The following is a 19779-nucleotide window of genomic DNA, read 5'->3' as shown; positions in this document are numbered from 1 at the left end:
AAAAAAATAAAATAAAAAAAGAAGGTAAGAGACATTTGAGTTACAGTGAAAAGGTTTAACATGTATGATTGGAATTCCACAGAGAGGAGAGAGAAAATGGGCCAGAAGCAATAATCCAAGAAATAATAGCTGAGAACACTCCTAAACAGTTAAAAAAGATATTAAGTCACAGATTCAAAAGGCACTAAAAACTCCAAGCAGAATAAATAAAAAGTCCATGCTAAGGCATTCATAGTAAAACTGCTGAAAACTAAAGACAAAAAAACAGGAAAAAAATATTACTTTCAGGGTATCATAATTAAACCTGTAACTTTGGAAGTCAGAAAACAATGGAGTGACATCTTTACAGTACTGAAAGAAACTACCAGCTTAGAATTTTATATCCAGTGAATGTATCACTCAAGAACAAAAGTGAAATTTATTTTTAAATGTTCAGGCAGAAGCTGAGGTACTCTGTCACCAGAAACACACACTAAAGGAAATACTAAAGTATATTCTTCCAACAGAAGGAAATTAAGTCAACATTAAGGGTTGAAGTTTCGATAGTAATGAAAAGCAACAAAACAATGTAAAAATATATATCTGAATGAATATTGGCTTATATATTCATTCAACAATAAAAAGTACTTTCATATGGACCTTAACACATAGAGAGAAATAAAATAAATGCAAAAATGGCAGAGAAATGGGGGGAGGGATGGGTAATGGAGTTAAATTATTTTAGGGCTCTTGAACTAACAAGGAAAAGAGTATAAATATCAAATAATTCAGACTCCAATAAGTCAGGGTTGCAGGTTGTAACATCTGTGTATATTACAATGAAATAATGCAAAATACTTAATCCAAAAGAAACCAAAGTGCTGATGGACAGTGACTGTAATGGGGTATGTGGGGGTATTATCAATGTGACTTGATAATAGGGGGAGTCTAGTAACCATAATGTTGTTCAAGTAATTGTACATTACCGATATCAAAATTAAAAATTAAAAAATAAACAAACAAACAAAAAGAAACCAAAGGAAAGAAAAAGAAAGAGGAATATAAAACAAGTGAGACTAATAGAAACATTTAGGAAAATGAAAAATTTAAACCTAAATACATTGGTAATTATATCAAATATATATGCTCCAATTAAAATACAGATTTTCAAAATGAATTTGAAAACTCTGATTATATTAATGTTCATTAAAAAACAGCATTAAAGGATAAAAGGTGCAGAAAGAGTAAAAGCAAAAAGATGGGGGAAAAGATATTCTTTGCAAAAAGCAGGTATAGCTACATCAATATCAGAATGGTTAGACTTTAATACAAAAAGCAGTACTAGAGTTAAAGATCATCTCATAATTATTTGTTTAAAAAACTCCATTCACCAGGAATCTGCAGCAATTGCATGTGCCTAAGAACGTAGCTTCAAAATGTATAAGGCAAAAAATGATAGGCCCGGTAGAAAAACATGGAAAAATCCACAACCACAGTGGGAGATTTTTAACACATTCCCTAAATATCAGAACAAGGAGACCAAAATAAGAGTATGGAATGTTGAGAATGCAATTAGGAAATATGACTTAATGAACAGATATAGAATATTTGTGCACAAATACTAGAGAATAACACATTGTTTTGAATCACGTAAGTGCAATGGAGAAGAATAAATAATGTTTTTGGGAAAGCAAGTTCAAGCAGTAGGGTCAGGGAAGACCTCACTGAAGTGACATTTGAGCAGAGACCTGAAAGAGAAGAGGAAATGCCACAGACACCTGAGGGAAGAACCTTTCAGGCTCAGGGCTGGAGGTGGCGCGTGCTGGTCTGTGCAGGTAACGTGGAGGGGCCACATGGCGCAGCAGAGAGAGCCAGGGAGAAAACCTGGGCTGTTGGTCCCCACAGGGAGTGGTGCCTGCACCCTGGACTTTGTTGACAGGAGGCCAGCTGCTCCTCCTTGTAGATCCAGGTCAACTCTGCCCCCATCCCAACAAGTTTCCTCCAAAATGTGGCTCAAGACATCAAGTTACTTCTGTTATATCTGCTTAGCTCTCCTAGTCTCCCACCATCTCTTGAACTTGCACGCCTCTCATAGCTTGCCCTCCACCCATGTCTCATGCAGCCATCTTTTCAGGGCAGACACTAAATCTGGTGCTCCTAGAACAGGAACTACACCTCTGTAGTGTGCCAGGCCTGCTCAGTTCCTTTATCTCATTCTCACAAGCCTGCATTATTATTTCCATTTGACAGATGAGAAAACTGTTTCTGGGTCTTTTGCTCTTTTCTAAGGTCAGCCTCCTCACATATGCTCACTTTATCTTCTGTTTGAATGGAAACCAGGTTCTACAGGTGGCCCAGCTTCCAGGGCAGCCACCTCCAGGGGTCATTGCTCTTTCTCCCACCTTATACCGAATCTCTGGGCCCTGAGAACAAGTTCCCATAGGTACTCCCAGTTGCCCCCAGACAGTGCCACCTCCTGCCCCTGGTGCATCTCTGTGCCCTTCCCGGGACAGAGTCAAGCATCATCCTGTCAGGCCAAGGGAACAGATCCCCAGCCCCAGCCTCCAGTCTAGGGGAGTCAGACAGGACCCTGCCTCTGCCTCTCCATCCAGCCCTCAGGCCCAGCTCAGGTTCCCCTCTCTGGGGACATGCGGCCCCCACTGCGCAGTTTCTCACATGTCACTCAAGGCTTCCTCCTGCCCTTTGCTCTTGCTGCATGTGAGTCTCAGCTTTCTAACCTGCCTGAGGCTCTCTGGGGGCCTCTGTCCCATCTCCCAAGATAAAGTCTTCCTCCCAGGTGTTGAACACTCTCATGTCAACTCTTACTGCTGACCAGCGTTCTGGAGTTCACTGTGTATTGCTGGCATCCCTCTGTCTGTGCCTCACAAGCACCGTCTGTCCATACACCGTGCTCACGCCAGAACCTGCAGTCTTGTTGACTCTCACATCCCAGGAAATCTGAGAGGCCCTGCCTTCAGCACAGATCCCAAATCCAAGCACGGCTCACCTCCTCCCCGGCCTCCACCTTGTCCAAGCCACTATCTCTCTAGCAGGCTGTTGGTATTACCCCCAATTAGTCTTCCGGATTCCAATCTTCCCACCCACAATTCATTCTCCACACAGCAGCCAGAGTGATTTTTTTAAAAAATAAATTTGATCATGTCATTATCCTGCTCAAAACTTTCACTATCTCACTCAGAAATATCCCAACTCCTCTTGATTATAAGATTTCACCCCTGGCTACTCCTCCACCTTCATCTGCCACCCCCACTCTTGCTCACTGGGCCTCCGCCTCCCTGGCTTCCTTCCTGCCCCTCTCACAGGCTGAGATGCGCCCGCCACTTGCACATTGTCCTGAATCTGGGCATCTGCTGATGAAGGCTCCATGCTCAGCCCAAGTGGCATTTCTTCAGGAGGCCTCCCCTGACCACCCTATCAAGTCACGTTTTGTCCTGGCAGGGTCCTGGCGGGAAACAGACGGCACGCTCAAAGGGGGTAATGGGAGAACGCTGAATGGAGGGGCTGTTACAGAGGTGCACTTTGGATTGGGGGTGGTGAAATACCCCAAAGGCAAGGGAGAACACATAGGGGGGTTATCAGAGCTCAGAGGAGCAGTGCCTGTAGGAGGGGCCATGCCCAGGAACTGTGGCCTTCAGTAGAGGAACACAGCTACCTCCAACCTCAGCCCAAAGGCATGCAGTGGAGTAAATCCCCCAATCTCTCCCCACCCTACCCCCTATGGACGCTTGCACTGGTCAGGCCCACCCAGAAACCAGAGGGCAAGGAGCCCAGGGATGCAGTCCTTTCAGGGGTCACCCCCAGGCTATGGATCAGGGCAGAGACGTGGGGAGTAGACCTGGAGGGGCAAAACAGAACACATCCAGTGCTGTGTCCATTACTCGGAAACCCCTACTCTGCTTCATTTTTTCTTAAGAGGATGCATCACTTCCTGACAATTTACTGTACAGTAGTTGAATCGTCTTGTTTTATTTTTGCCTCTCAGCCCCACTACGCCTATGATGTAGGTCCTTGTCATGTTTTGTTTTCCATTTCCATCTCCCAGGTTCCTAGAACAATGCTGGCATGTGGCAGGTGCTTCATAAATACTTGGTGAATGAAAGACAGAATGAGGCTGCTGTGATTATCCCATTTTATAGTCAGAAAGACCAAGACACAGAAACATAATCAGTCAGGGTCCCTGAGGAGGCTGTCTTGGGCATGTGCCATTCATCACACCCCAGAGCAAGGAGTTAAAACTGCCAGAGAGGATTATCTGGTGCTTTGCAAACCACTCTGGGTACAGGGGGCCCCAGAGCACCAATCCTGGCATTTCCACACCCGTGGGCTTTGCTCAACATCTCTAAGACTGTGTGGGTTTATTCAAAGTTGAGCATGGTTTGAACTCCTATTATGCCTTAATAAAATTAGCAGAAAGTCACAAGTTTTTGTTTTTGTTTTTGTTTTGTTTGACCCTTCATGTTTGCAGCTAATATGTTTCCAGCACCCTGATAGTCTGTGCTTGGAGATAATCCCCCCACCGTGCCTTTGATCTGGGAGCCATGAGGAGCAAGCAGAGCTCCCTGATTAGCAAAGACCATGCTCAAGAGCGCACATGCCCAGGGTCCTCTCTCCACTGCACTCTGCTCTCAGAGGGCCCTGTTGAAAGGAGCATTGTGCCAGGGAAGGGGTCATGGGCTCTGCAGCACCAGGCTTCCTCCCATAGCAGCCCCGTGTGCAGAGCACCCGGCAGCTGCTGGACACCTGTACACGCTCAGCAGCGGGGAAGGCACCGTGCTGACACAGCACCTTGCCCAGGCCTCCTGCCCTAGCTCCCTGGCTCCTTGGAGAACACCCATTATTCCAGTCTAGGTGGCTTCACACCCACAGGCACCACACGCTGAGTATTTGCAGCTGTATGATTAGGTACCTACTGGGGTCACTGCATAGATGCAGCTGGCGCTGAGGGCTTTGGATTAAAATGAAGTGGCCACATCAGTCTGGTTTGGCAGCACCGGCCCTTAGAAGAGTGACATCACCCTCCTTCTGTGCAAGCCGCTGCTCGTGTTCGTCCCGTCAGCAAGCATTCCTGCCCCCCACTCCAGGGCCTGTAGGATCCACCTCTTCTGGAAACTGGGCTTGCTGTGGCCTTTGGTCTTCCAGGCCTGGTGGCCTCGATTCCTCTTCATGAGGGATCCCAGGGTCGATCCCCTCAATGTTCATGAGAACGACCTCACTGGGCCTGTGGGTCCCAATGGGGAGTGTGGACCTCTCTGCTCCTGTCCACTAAGCCAGGCCTGCACCTGCCACACTCCTCCACCGCATGTCCCAAGATTACACCACCTCCTGCAGGCCCACCAGGCTGCCCAACTAGTCCTCTGCCCCAGGCAGCCCCAGGGGGCAGTCAGCCCAGCTACCATTCTTCTGTTGAGCCCTAAGAAACACGCCTAGCCTGACTTCTCCTTCCTCTTCAGTTCTGTGGCAGGAAGACTGTGGAGGTGTTTGGAGCCTCCTGACTCTCATTTTACCTAAACTAACCTTTCTTAGACTGGGGGGAAGAGGGCAGGATGAACGGCATGGCAATGAAAGTTAGAATGAGAGGTCTGCCTGAATATTTTCCCCACCACCTTCCCTGTCCCACTGTGTAAAGAAAATAGAGGTACCTTCAGACCTTTTTTAAAATCAAGATTTTTATTCAAAAGAAATGTAGTTTCAATCATCAAGCAAACAATTCACAAAGACATTTTCTGGAATAATAAGAATACTAAAAGCTTTCATTTAGGAGGGGCCGAACCCATGCCAGGCCCAGGCTGGGGTTTGGAATCTATCACTTTTGCCCATCCCATGAACTCTAAGATCGATACTATCCCCTTCTCACAGGGCAAGAAACAGGTTCAGAGAAGTCCAGCAACCTGTCCAAGGACACAGAGCATGAGAAAGGTGGTTTTGTGGTTCACATTCAGCTTGGGCGGCTCTGGCCCTGTTCCCAGGGTAGTTCGCAATGGAGCCCCACTCACACCAAAGCATAGTGGCCCCACTCACAGCCAGACACCATACCGGAATCTCCCTGAGTGCCCACTACAGCCAGAAGCTGGTCTGACTTCCAAAGCTGAGGGAGGGCCACAGGGGGATCCCTACATTTGCTTTCTGTTTTCCATTTCTGAGCGTTCTCTCTGGATTAGAGCTGTGACCATATCACAGTGTGTTTGCCTAGCCTGGTTTGAATCGTAAACTGGTGAAATAGAAATATCTTTGTAAAAATATGAACACACTTTTATTTACCAAAGGTAAACAAAACCTTTCACTGGTCTAAAGGGTTTCCATTTTTCTGCCTTTTGTCTCCTCCTCTCGGCTCACTTTGACTGCCCATTAACATTAACCTTCAGAAAGAAATGAGAGGACACAACCTGGCAAATCTAAGGATCTGATTTCCTGTCTGCATCCTCCTCCCCACTCATGGCTCAGTGGAAGGAAACTGCATTCCGTGCAGGACTTGTTATTGCTGTAGAAACAGTATTACTTTCAGGGATGTTATGTTGTATTAACGGGGGAAGGCTGTTTCTTGGAAAATATCGCCTTCAAGTACTGTGACTCTTTTTCAGGTTATATAAAAGGGCATTAGGCAAACACTTGGAAATTCAGCAGCTTCCTTTCTCGGGAGTGCAAACAGTGGGTGGACAGGCTACAGGGCACCTCGAGCAGCAGCCTCACAGAATACGAATTGGCTGCAGTTACCTTCCTAATCAGCCCTCGGTCTGGATAATATCAGCAATACTAAAGGTTACAACTTTTTCTGTGATATATTGCTCCTTCAGAAAGTATTAAAGATGTTTGGAATCTATTTTTTAGAAATCTTGAAACCACCAGTGGAACATTTTTGATGCTGTGGGTAATACATAAGGCAGCAGCTTGGGAAGGCTGGGCCAGGAGAGGTACCCAAGGGTGCTGGAAGCACAGAAGACACTGTCTGTCATAGTTTGCACAGTTAGGAGGCAAGCTAGGTGGAGCATATGCTGAAATGTGTGAGTGGACATGGCTGGGAGGCAGCATTCTTGTTTCTCTTTGCTGGGGGGTGGAAAAGAGGCAGACGGTGCCTCTCCTGGGAGTGGGCCGGATTTATCAGGAAGGAAGAGCCAGAGGAAAGTTCTGTAATCATGGAAGGAATTCTCAAGCCCTGCTTGTATTCTTATTATTTTGGCTTTTGTTTTTTCTGCCTGGACTCTCCCTACTCAGAGCACGTATTTGTACAAAATTTGCAACAGGAGGTGATGTAATCATGAAATTCATAGTAGATGGTGTGATGGTTAATTTTATGTGTCAACTCAAGAAGGCCAAGGCGGGGGCCAAGATATTCGGCCAAATATTATTCTGGGTGTGTCTGTGAGGGTGTTTCTGGATATGATTAACATTTGAATTGGTGGGATGAGTAAGGCAGATTGCTCTCCCTGGTGTGGGTGGGCCTCACCTAATCAGTTGAAGGTTTGACTAGACCAAAAAGGGCTGCCCCTCCCACGAATAAGAGGGAACTCCTCCTGCCTGAAGGCTTGAGATGGGACATCAGTTTTTTCCTGCCTTCAGACCAGAACTGAAACATCAGCTATCCCTGGGCCTTGCACCTACCAACTTTTGGACTAGAACTTACACCACTACCTCTTCTGGGTCTCCAGCTGGCCAACTGCAGATCTTGTAACTTCTCAGCTTCCATAATGGCATGAGCCAATTCCTTGTAATCTCTTCATATACATATATATATATATATATATATATATATATATATATATATATGTCTCCTATTGGCTCTCTTTCTCTTGAAAACCCTAATAGATATGGCATTAATAAGGCAGGGACTGAAATAGTACAATCTTTCCTGAATCCATAACCTGACCATATCAGCTGCATCTCTATGAGAGAAATAAGCCACTGAATCTCCAAATTGTTCAGAATGTGGCCAGTGGCTCCAAAAGGCTCTCTGGCCATACCTCTGTGCTAAGAAAGTCAGAGGCCACAAGCAAAAATGAGGACAGGGTGGCATGAGGGAGAGGGGTATGGCGCAGCCACAGCCCCTCTCACCTGGCCACCTGACATCTCCTGGCCCCTCCCACCAGAAAGCTCCTCAGAAGAACAAAGGCGGAGCAGCCTGATCTCCCCCAAGCTCCTAGCCTGGTCAGGGGTGTCCCAGTGGTAGGCCCAGCCCCATGGTCCTGCTGAGCCCCGGAAGTAAAGCCTAATACTGTCTGGGTGCTATAGACACCCTCCCGCTTGTTTGAGACCCAGGCCAGTGAAAGAGCCCTTCCACAGCCTCAGAACCACTATGGGGGGAAACAGAAACCCCTGGAGCAGCCTCTGCAGTGAGGCTCCCTAGCTGCATCTCCTTGGGTGGCTCTTGGCCACAGGGTCCCCACTTCTCTTCACCTGCACAGCCTCTCTGCTCAGGCAATGGGGCCCCGGGACTGGTGCGAGGGGCAAGGGGGGACGATGGGGGGGCCACAGGGCACAGACCCTAGACTGAGAATTAAAGGGGGCAGAGACTCCTGCCTGGAAGACTAGGGTGCCCTGGCATCCACACCCAGGAGTCAGCTACTGTCTGGGGCTCTCCTTTGTGGAATCCGTGTGGGGTGGGGGCTCCCACAGGGAAAGAATCTATAGCCCACCTAGGCACTATTGCCATGAATAAAAATAATCCTAGCTTTGTAGGAGTACAGCTAGGAATCCAGCTTCATGTCTCAAGTCTACTTTGTTAGCTGTGTAACTTTGAGCAAGTTAAGTAACTTCTCTGGGGCTCACCTCTGAACCAGTTACTAGGAGCAGAGTAGATTATGCAGTAAAAAGCATAGCTCTGTACTTGATAGAGTTAGCACTCAGTAAAATTTTGTTATCGCTTTCCTTATCAGATCATCAGCACTTTTCATCAGATACATCAGTACCCACAAGGTGACACATGACTTTCGAATCTTTTTCAAAGTTTAGTTTCCAGCTAGGCAGACCCCTCCAGGGAAGACTGTAAATACAAAGGCAGAGAGACAGGAAAAGGCTGGGTGGGTGTAGAGAGGGAGGGTAAAGAGCATATGAGGAGTGTGGTGAGGCATGTGGCTGAGGACCAAACTGGAGCTTGGTCCTGGAGAAACTCATGAGCTGCATGGGGGGGCCCAAGCTTCACCCTGAGGACAGGAGAGAGTCCCGAAGGAGCTTGAAGTAGGAGTAATATGGCCATGTTTGCATTGTTTTAAAGCTTGGCGGCTTGCCAGGCTGCCCACCTTAAAAAGTCACAGCCTCAAATGTAGCAGTGATTCTTCCCCTAAAAGGTCACAGGGCCCTCCTACCAGGTCCTGGGACCTTCAGGCCAGGGCATCCCAAGGCTTGTACTGTAGATGCAGTGCATGCCCCCTGCGAGTGGCAGATCCTTCCCAGCATGCCCACTAGTCCTTATGCAATGAAGGTGCAATTTCAATAAAGGTGCTTTGTTAGAGTTCTCCAGAGAAACAGAACCAATAGGATGATTTATTTTAAAGATCACAGCTCATGTGATCATGGAAGTTGGCAAGCCCAAAATCCACAGGGTGGACCTTCAGGCTGGAGACCCAGGGAAGAGTCAGTGTTGCAGTTCAAGCCCAAAGTGTCTGCTGACAGAATTCCCTCTTGCTGAAGGAGGTCAGTCTTTTATTCTATTTAGGCCTTCAACTGACTAGATGAGGCCCACCCACAATAGGAAGAGCAATCTGATTATTCAAAGTCCACCGATTAATGTCACCCAAAATACCTCCTTGAAATATCCAGAATAATGTATGACCACATATCTGGGTACCATGGCCCAGCCAAACTGACACAGAAAATTAACCATCACAAGTGCCCCCTCCAGGTGGACATGATCCTTTGCCAGGGCACATGGCTTAAGCTAGCAGCAAAACAGCACTGATAACCACATACTTAGGGTAGTTGGCCATAGCTGCTACGTCCATGGGTCTCTGCTGTCCCACCTCTTGCCTTTGACCTGTCCCTGCACCAAACCTGTGGCTGCTGGGAGATGAGCAGCCAGATACATGTTCAATAGCTGCAGCTCTTCTGCCAGGGAAGGATGGCCTCTTGATTGCAGGTGGCAGGTCCCAGACAGAACCCCTGCTCCTTGTCCCCAGACTCAGTGACTGCCCTTCTGCTAATATCCTGCTAGAAGAGAAAGGAAAATGGGAATATTTAAGTAATGGGTCTGTGATTGTACCTATAGCAGATGAGGCTCTGAGCCTAATAGTTCACACTTGGGGGCACCTCCAGGGCTAAGCTAGGGCTGGCCTCCCCTGCAGGGCTAGGTGTCTGGTCCTAGCCAGGGCCAGTGGAATATTCTCAGGATGCAGGGTGCTCTCAGAGGGACCTGGGGCCTCAAGTGACTTGGCATGGGGAGAACTGGGTCAGGGAATTGGATCCACTCACGCAGGCCTTGGCTGTGGCTTCTCTAGAAAGCAAAGCATCCCAATGACAGGAGCTCTGACACTGATTTTTAGAAAACCAGGTCCCAGTGGCACAGAAGTGGGCCATGGTCTGTGATGACAGAAGAGATTATGGTCTAAAAATATGAACTGACTGCCGGGACGCAACACATGGAGGGGAAGAAATTCCTCCCCTTTGGCAAGAAATCAATGCGTAGCGTCAGGACTCCCTATTGACAGCTTGATTAGAAAGGACACAAACCTCACTTTGCCCTGGAATTATACCAGGAACAGAGACGGGGGCAGTTCTGGGGCCCTGGTGAAGCCAGCAACTAACTGCATTAAGTCTGGACTACCCCACCCGACTCTCTCAGAGCACCAGGGAAAAGCTTCCCCGTTAAGGCTTAATCCACTCTTCACACCTATGCAGAGCACCCACTGTGTGCCAGACCCTGTACTGGAAACAAGTCACAATCCCCACTTTCAGGAATTCATGGTCTCTAGGGGACTGATGGGCAAATAGGAATTACAGTCCAGTGGCACACCCGGGGCAAGGCACAGGCCTGGCAGGGCAGCAGGCTGTTCAGGGAGGGCTTCTCCCAGGAGATGGTGCCCAAGCTGACTCTTCAAGGATAAGATGGGGTGAACCTTGGTGAGAGGGAGCCTGGGGGACACACTTGGGCAAAGGTGTGGGTTCATGAAGCAGCAAGCCATGCATTAGTGCTAGTGAGAATGAAGGAAGGGCCAGGCTGGGGGCAAAATGACACAGCGGCTGGGGAACCAGATCAGGGAGGGTGGACTTGATACCTTAGACTGTGGAACCGGAGAGTTTTAGAGGGGAGAGGGACATGGCCCTATTTACATTTTATAAAGCCACCTGGCTGTGACACAAAGAGCAGATTAGGGTGGGCCGGGGAGAAGTGATGGGGAGGCTGGGGGAAGGCAGATGTAGGGGGCAAGGTGGTCAGGGTGGCTAGAGAAACACGGAGGAGGGCACCAGCAAGACTGAGGGTGGTGGGAGGGACAGTCCCCCAAGGCTGAACCCCTGTTCCTGCCTTGGTCCCTGTGGGTGGTGGGGCCTGCGCCGGGACAGCATATAGCAGGGGAGCAGATGCACAGAGGTTGGGAGTCCAGGGGAGGACACTCTCAGTTGGAGGTGAAGGCAGAACACCCAAGGGAGATGTCCGGTGGGCCTTTCAATGTGTGGAGTCTGGAATTCAAAGGCAACAAAGGTTTGGCGACCCAGCAATGAGTAGCTCCAGAAGTGCAAGCAGGAGCCCAAGCAGGTGTGGGAGAGGGGGACACAAGAGGAACATGATAGAACCTGAGAAGCACCAACAGCTGGAGAGAGAAAGCCAAGCCCCCAATGACGGAGGTATGAGCAGAGGCTGCCAGAAGCCCTGTGCGATGAGAACCAGCCCTGCATCAGCCTGCATGGAGGCCAGTTCCGCACTGTGGGCCCAGAGTTCAGGGAGCAGGTAGGACCTCTTAGACAGCATCAGCCCCGCAGCTCGAGGCACACGCTCCCACTGCGGGGACAGCTGCGGCCTGCTGCTCCTTTCCTACTGACCACTTTTCAGCCAAGGCCCAGAGGGGAGAAGGGTCTTATCCAGGTTCATCAGAGCCCAGGCCTGCCAACTCCCAGGCTGCTGCCCTCCAGGAAAGCTGGGGATGGAGAGGCACAGAGCTACAGAAGCAGCGGCAGTGGGTGTCAGGAGCGTCTGGGAGAGAAGAACATGCAGGTCCCTGGGGCCAAGGGAACAGGAGAGGCTCCTCCTGGCTGGGAAACAGGCAGACTGAAAAGAATACGAATATGCTGAGCCCACCACACACACACACACACACACACACACACAGTCGCCCCTCTCCATTCTGGAGGTGCACACCAGACAGGCTGCCTGATGTGCATTTGTGAAGAACGTGCCCTGGGAGGGGGTGAGGAGGGATGAAATACACCCAGGCGCTTCCACACCCGCTTCTGCCTACACTCCAAATGAGCCCAGAATGAACGTTCCTCTGTGGGGGTTAAATGCAGCTTGCCTCGTCCAGGGCCCTGGAGTAGGGTCACCACAGCACATCTCCAGAGACTAGAGGCTCAGCAGAGTCCAAGGGGTGGCAGAGGGAACCCCATGTAAGCAAAGGGGGTGATGCAGGGTAGACAGTGCCAACTGGGGTGACTTCGTACCTTTGTGTGCAAACATGGGAGTATGTGTGTACTGCCTTGGCTCAGGCTGCCATAACAAAGTGCCATTGCCTGGGGGACTTCTAAACAGCAGAAGTTTGCCCTCACAGTTCTGGAGGTTGGAAAGCTGAGACCAGTAAGCCAGCACAGTGGGGGTCTGGTGAAGACCCTCTTCCAGGTCTCAGACCAACGCCTGCTCCCTGTGTCACATGGTGGCAAGCAGAGAGGGGACGCAAGCTCTCTCGTGTCGTCTAACAGCTCCCCAATCCCTTGCATGGGGGCTCTACCTTCCTGCCTAACCAGCTCCCCAAGACCCCACCTCCTGGTAGCATCACATGGAGGTAGGGATTTCAAGAGGTGAGTTCTGGGGGACACAAGCGCTCAGACCATAGCTCTGTGTGAGGACTGGTATGCTGGGGAGCGTGTTTGCTGCCTGAAAGCACATGTGTGTAAATGAGTCTAAGAACAGGACACATGTGGGGAAGGTCCTACCCAAAAAGCAGCTTCACAGCGATCCCTGCAATGAGCACCCGTAATAGCTCAGATCCCTCCTTCCCACCCTGCTATTCTGACCCCCAAAGGCATTGCACTCTGCCCCCACTCCCCCTGTGCCCAGACCTACTCATCACCCCTCCTCCTGTCATTCAGCACTCAGCCCCCTCCTCCAGGCAGCTTTCCAGATCATGTAGCTGAGGTAGGAGGCCCTGGCACAGCCCTTGATCTCACCAGTTTCCTTGCCTGACTCTACCAATTGATCTGCAGGAGGGCAGAGTCCTTATCCTGCTCAAACCACAAAGGAGAAACAAATGGTGAGTCCCAGGAGATGCAGCACAGCAAACTCCAGTTCAGGACCCTGACCCTGGCTGCCTACTCCCAGACCCTCAGGGACCTTACCCCAGTACCAGGGCCTATCTTCAGCCCTGCCTTCAGTGCATGGCTCCCTTGCCGGGCATGCCCATCCATCCTTCAGGGCACAGCTTAAGGCCTGCCTCCTCCTCCCTCCACTCTGCAGGCCGTTAGTCGTGCTGAGGGCCAGACAGGAAGCCAGCTGTCTGCACAGGTAGTGACAACAGGCAGCTTCCACTTACAGCACCCATGTGTGCCAGTCATGGTTGTAGGCCCTTTGAACATACTAACTCAAAATCCTATCAAGTGAGTTCTAGAATTATCTCTATTTCATTGGTGAGGATATGATGGCATGGAGAGGTCCATTAATTTGCCCCAGCTCACCCCACCTGTAAGTGGCAGGACTTGCATTTGAACCAGGCAGCCTGGCTCTAACCACCACCCCATCCTGCCCTCAGGAGCTCGTAGCCTGGCAGATGGGACCAGCTGCTGCATAGCTACAAGAGGGGGTGGCTATGGCCTGTCACAATGAGCCCAGCATGTAGCAGAGGAAGCTGTCCCACATGATCTCAGGCCCCAGACAGGATGTCAGAGGTAGTGAGGAGGTAGCCTGGAATGTGCTGGAACATCTATCCTTTGCTCCCTGGAGAACTGGCAGCTGCAGGGTTCCAGCGGGTCTGTCGTGTGGTGCTCAGGGGCCCTCACGGCCCCTCCAGTCCGGCCTGTCCCCTTGGTGGGGATGGCCTCTAAGAGCCCCGCCCCCAGGTGCACACAGCAGTGTCCGGGGGGCAGTGGTTTGTCTGGGGTCAGTGTTTGCCTGTCCCTTATAGAGGGAATGGCTCTATTTTCTCCCTCCTGTGATTGTTACCATCTGTTTCCCTCCATCGTGTTTGTTGATGTTTTCTTGTTTTAAAACTGAAATGAGTCAGATTGGAAGCTTATTTAGGAAAAAGTGTCTTGGAGGGAAGCTCAAAGTGGCCATGGGGGACTCTGTTTCAGAGCCACTAGAGAAAAAAAGATTCTGTGGAGCAGGCTAGGGGTGTCTGCCAGCGTCCCCTGCCCTGGGGGGATGGAATCCCCCGCAGCCCCGCAGACGGAGGCCTGGGGTTTGTGTGGCAGTGTAGAATGCATGTGTGTGGACTCGGTGCATAAGGAAGCTAGAGCATGTGTATGCACCCAGATGCGTGTGTTGTCGGGCATGGGGGTTTTGTAGGCCTTGGAAGGTATGGGCGGTCGGAGTCCTGTAATCTGAAGGGGAGAACGGCAGGCTGGCCTTGACCAAGGCCTAGGTCTGGAGGGTCCCCATCTCTGCTCTCCACTTGCAGGTGTGACCTCCAGTGAATCTATAAATCAAGCCTGCCTAAGCAGTATAAGTCGTGATCTCAGTGCTGTACCTGGATGAAGATGAGTGAGGAGTGGGCTTATGTGGGGGGTATTTATAGGCGTGATTCCAGGGAGAAGAGACCCCAGAGGTGATTCTTGTGAGGGGCTATTGGTGTTCAGGGTGAGCTGCACATGGCTGTCTGGAGTGTTCCTCTCTGGGGCACTTAAGACCCAGAATATTGTACTGCCCTGTCTGCCCCCACCTCTGCCCCACCCTGGAGTGCAGCTTGGGGTTCTCTGTGGGGCCAGGGGGTTTCGTCCTGCCCAGCACCACAGGGTAGGGGTAGGCGTCCTGAGCTGATAAAATGCAGGCCTTCCAGGTGCCATTCTGTCAGGAATGAAGTCAGGGCCTCTTGCCTCCCTTCCCTATTCCTATCCACCAGTCACCCTAGACTCTTGGTTCCTAATTGTTGTTATAAAAGCCAGAGAAGGGTGTCTTGCAACCCTGCCCCTTGTTGGCTGGCTGGGTCTACAAGCCCTGCACAGCTCCAAGACCTTGACCTGTGATTCAGACTGGCTATCGCCAGAGCTGACAGGATCCTGGCTTTGCTCTCAGGGCAACGAGGCTTCCCACAGGCGTGGTGTACACATCAGGTCAGCCTGCAGCCCTCTCCTTTGTCCTTTCTTGATTATCTACAGTCTGTGGGTTGTCTGGTCCCAGCAACCCAGAGGAAACGGATAGATAAGGAAGACTGCCTTGGGCACAGCATCGTTCTTGAGTTCTCAGGTCCCCTAATAGTAATGATAGCTGCCATTTGTTGAGTCCCCTGCTATGTCCCAGCTCTTGTGCTAGGCCCTGGCAGTAAGGGATTTCCACTCCTCCCTGAAATCAGTCTTTGGAGGCAGGATTATTATGCTAGTTTTACAGATGAAGAAGCAGGGACCCAAAGAGGTAAACTGACTGGTGCAAGGCCGCAGGCAAGTTGGAGGTGGAGCGGGCCTTCAACTCAGACCCTGGCCTGCTGGGCCAGAGTTCTGATCATTACAGAGAAGCGATGCCCTTCAGGAGACCAGTAGGCTGTGAGCTAGATGATGCAGTATGTGGCCACCTAGGCTGGCTGGGTCCAGATCCAGCCTCTGCCCCCGCATCTTGGAGTCTGAGCTTCTCCTTCCTGGGAAGCCACCTGGCGTATGCTCAGCCTAATTACATGAGACAGAGCATGCTGCTCACTCCACTTACTGTGATGTTTGGGAGCAAGCAAAGGAAACTTCTCGTGTCTGCATATTTAAGCACTTTTATTAAGTGGAACAAGCTATTTCTGAACACGAGAGTGGCCAACAGCCTTAGAGGAAATTAAAATGAACCATGACAATGGAAAATTGCACAGGGGCATGTTGTTTTAAATACAACAAGCCTTTCAACAGCATTTGGGAAAGACTAGAGATCATGGAGATTATGTTGAGAGAGAGAAAAAGCAGACCATAAGAAAATTAGAACTCAGGCTGGTGGGAGGACCCACCGATTATATGTTGGTCGGGCCTGTAGGTGCCCCTTATTGAAACACCTCCTGGGGTCTAGTGAACAAGATGGAGCCCAGAAATAACAGGCAGCTAGAGTCCACTCAATTCAGCAAGCTTTTGCTGAACACGGACTGGGCATATGCCATGTGGGTGCAATTAACTGAACTGCATCCCCCCCAAATTGATATGTTGAAACTCTTGCCCCCATCATAATGGTATTTGGAGATGGGGCCACTGGGAGATAATTAGGTTTGGATGACGTCATGAAAGTGGGGCCCCGTAATGGGACTAGTGTCCATGTAAAAGACGAAGAGACTAGAACTTTCTCTCTGCCATGAGAGGACACAGGAAGAAGAAGGCCATCTGCAGGCCAGGAAGAGTCCTCACCAGAGGCTGAGTGCTGGCACTCTGATCTCAACCTTCCAGCCTCTAGACTGTGAGAAATTAACTTCTTATTGTCACGTCATCTAGTCTGCAGTGTTTGGTTACTGCAACCTGAGCTACTATAGTGGGAAACGGAGATGGACACCCAGACCTCAGCCCCAAAGACCTCTAGTGTCTTGAAGGTTGTAAGGTAAGCACAAACTAAGGGTTCAGTAAGTATTAGTCATAATTATGATATGGCCTCCTCCATTAGGCTCTGTGCTCCCCTAGACCACAGACTATTAATCATCGTGTCTCCCACACAGGTTAGCTTCTCAGTAAGTGTGGGGTGAAGGAATGAGTGACACACCTGAAGCCAATGGGCCTCAGAGAGAGCCGTGGCGGCAGGCAGCACTGCATGGCAGAGAGGAGCCTGCCCTCGGGGGTGAAGGGAAGGAAGACTGGCTCAGGCAGTGTGGGCCCCTACTGATGAAGGGGGCTTAAGGAGGAGGGTGTGTGACTGGGACACCCCATCCCTGACCTAGAGGTCAGAGGCAAAGAGGCACAGGTGAGAAGTCCCATATGCCATCTCCCGGCAACGTCAGGAGAGACAGGTCCAGCTGCCCCAGGAGTTGGTGCATGACTGACCCTTCCTGTTGCAGAGCAGGGCCAGGGCCTTACACTGCTCCGGCGCACCCCACAACCCCCACTCCTAATCTGAGGAAGAGAACTCTCCTCTGCCCCAAAAGGGCTGCTTCCCTGTGTCTTCCACCGCCTTCCACTACCTCTTAAGGATTTTACCACTTTCCCTCTTGCACCTGGACCTCCAGGGAGTTTAGAGAGAATTTGTTGTGACCCTCAGCAAGCTTTCCAACACCTAAGGGGTTGGGCTGGTGCTGAAATTATGCCATTTCCTTTTTTTAAAAAATCACTTAAACAACCTCAGTTCTGAATGGAGGGAGCTGAGCTGGACTGTGGCCAGAGGGCACACCCTCCGGACCCTGCCTGGCTGCCCGCTGCTGTCATGACAGAAACCCTGCATGGGCAGAAAGCAGAGCATGCCAGGGAGCCAGGAAGATGTAAACTGAATCCCCTCATTGGGTGCTTCTGGAATATTCCACCACAGAGCTGGTCCATCCCTTGGGGCTCGCGGCCCCACACTGTATCAGAATCTAGGCTCCGGTCCTGAGACACACGCTCAGGAGCTGACGTGCTTAAGTGAGTCTTGAAGTCCTCGAAGTAAAACTGTTTTAGCTCCTCCACCTGTGCCACCCAGTCTGAGGAGCCGCCTCACAGGGACATTTATGCTATGTGTTTGTTTTCTTTTGTCCTGCCTGACCCCGGGCGACCCTGCCACAATCCTCTCTCTTTTAAGTCTCTAATGAGGTCACTAAAGATGTCTATGTCAGGACACATCTTGCTGGGCATGAGAGTCAGGCTGTCAGTCGACTTGATGCTCGGAGAGTCGCCTGTGAGAGCCATGTGGCTGAGAGCTTTAGAACATAGAGCTGTTCTGTCTCATCAATGAGCCTTTGTCTGTAATAAAAAATAATGCTCTGTCGAGGCCCAGGACTCAAAAGGTGGACCTCAGGGGCTTGAATAGGAGTGGAGAGTTGCAGTCAACTGGCTGGTACCCCATTCTCAGGGCTCCATCTGGCTGCAGATGGGTCCTGCAGCCCACCATGGGGCTTAGTCAATCCTAGGATGCCCGGGGGCAGAGGGGGCCCGGCACCTGCTCTAAAGAGCCTGCCACTTCCCCTCGGTAGTCCAGGAGCCATCTCCAGAAAAGTCCTCAGTGGCCTGATTGACAATTAGCATTAAGTGCTCAGAGTCAGGCCTCTCAAGGGCAGACTGGATCAGCACATCTTTTCAGCGAGGCACCCACATGCCCCACTCTTAGCTCAGCTGCTCTGCGGAAGAAGACTTTTCCTCACCAGATTCACCAAGGATTCCTTATCTGAAAATGACAAAGTCTCCTGAGAACAGCAGGTCGTCTGATGTTGTCTGTGAGTCTGGAGCTGACCCCCAGGGAGGGACATACGTGTCACTGGCTCTGAGGCTGGGAGGTGGAGGGGTAGTTCCAGAGTCACTGCCTGCAGGGCCAGTGCTTAGGAAATGTCCCGGCAAAGGCCAGAGAGGGGCTGCTCTTGCCACGCATGCCCTCCCGCCCACTGCGGCTACAAGAATGGAGATGGGCCGCCATTCTCAGGGGGAGCTCGCTGTCACTGATGCCAGGGAAAGCAGGGGACAGGCCAGGCAGTGGGGCCTCGGAGCAGGCCAGGCAGGCTAGAAGGGAGACAGCTGTCAGGGACGATGAAAGGCCCCTCCCAGCTCTGTGAGCAGGTGCCCCTAGCCCTCCCCTTCGTCCCTGTCTGTCTGGGCCACTCGCTCCCTCACATCACAGGCATCTGCTGAGGGCCAGGCCTGCCCTGCACCTTTCAGAATGAAAGGAAAATGGATATCAGAGGGGGAGCTGGAGCACAGGAAAGGGCCGCTTCCTTTTCAAAGACTTTTGCTTGTGACAGGCTTTTTTTCTCAGTGATCTTATTTCAAAGCCCCTTTAAAAATTTTGTGGGTTTTGTAATGGATGAAAAGTTACTTGGAAATGGGGACTAAGAAGTTTTCAGTTGAGAGTTGTTAGAGAAAAGTTGAAAGCTTTGAGTTGTAAGGTTCTGCCAGATTTATCATTTCTTTTGTCCACAAGCCCCATCCATTGGGAGGGGGTTTGGAGGAAGGGGCTGGGGGCCTAGACAGGGCATGAGAGAGCATGGTGCAAAAACCAGCCCCAGCCAGGGTTGCTTTACATTTGCAAAGGGGGCCTTCTGAGCTGAACTTTCAGCAAAAATGTCTCTAAGGTATAGACTTTGATGTCAGAAAAGGGAAGAGCAAATATGCTTCCAGAATATACTACAGGAAGCTGGGTTATATCAAAGACAATGGCAACCACACAGAGGTTTCATATCAGACAAATAATTATGAAAGATGAGAGGACCCAAACAGACCCCAGAGAGGGGGGCTGGCATGGCCCTGGGGCATGTGTACGCTGGAGAGCTGACGAGAGAAGAAGCCAGTGAATGGCACTGAGAAGGGGCCCCAGAAGATGTTTACATGGAAAACTAGGCAAACCACTGTTACAGAAACTGGAGGAAG

Source organism: Manis javanica, chromosome 2 (genome assembly GCF_040802235.1).
Source record: "Manis javanica isolate MJ-LG chromosome 2, MJ_LKY, whole genome shotgun sequence".
NCBI classification, from domain to species: Eukaryota; Metazoa; Chordata; class Mammalia; order Pholidota; family Manidae; genus Manis; species Manis javanica.
This window is presented reverse-complemented; position numbering follows the sequence as displayed.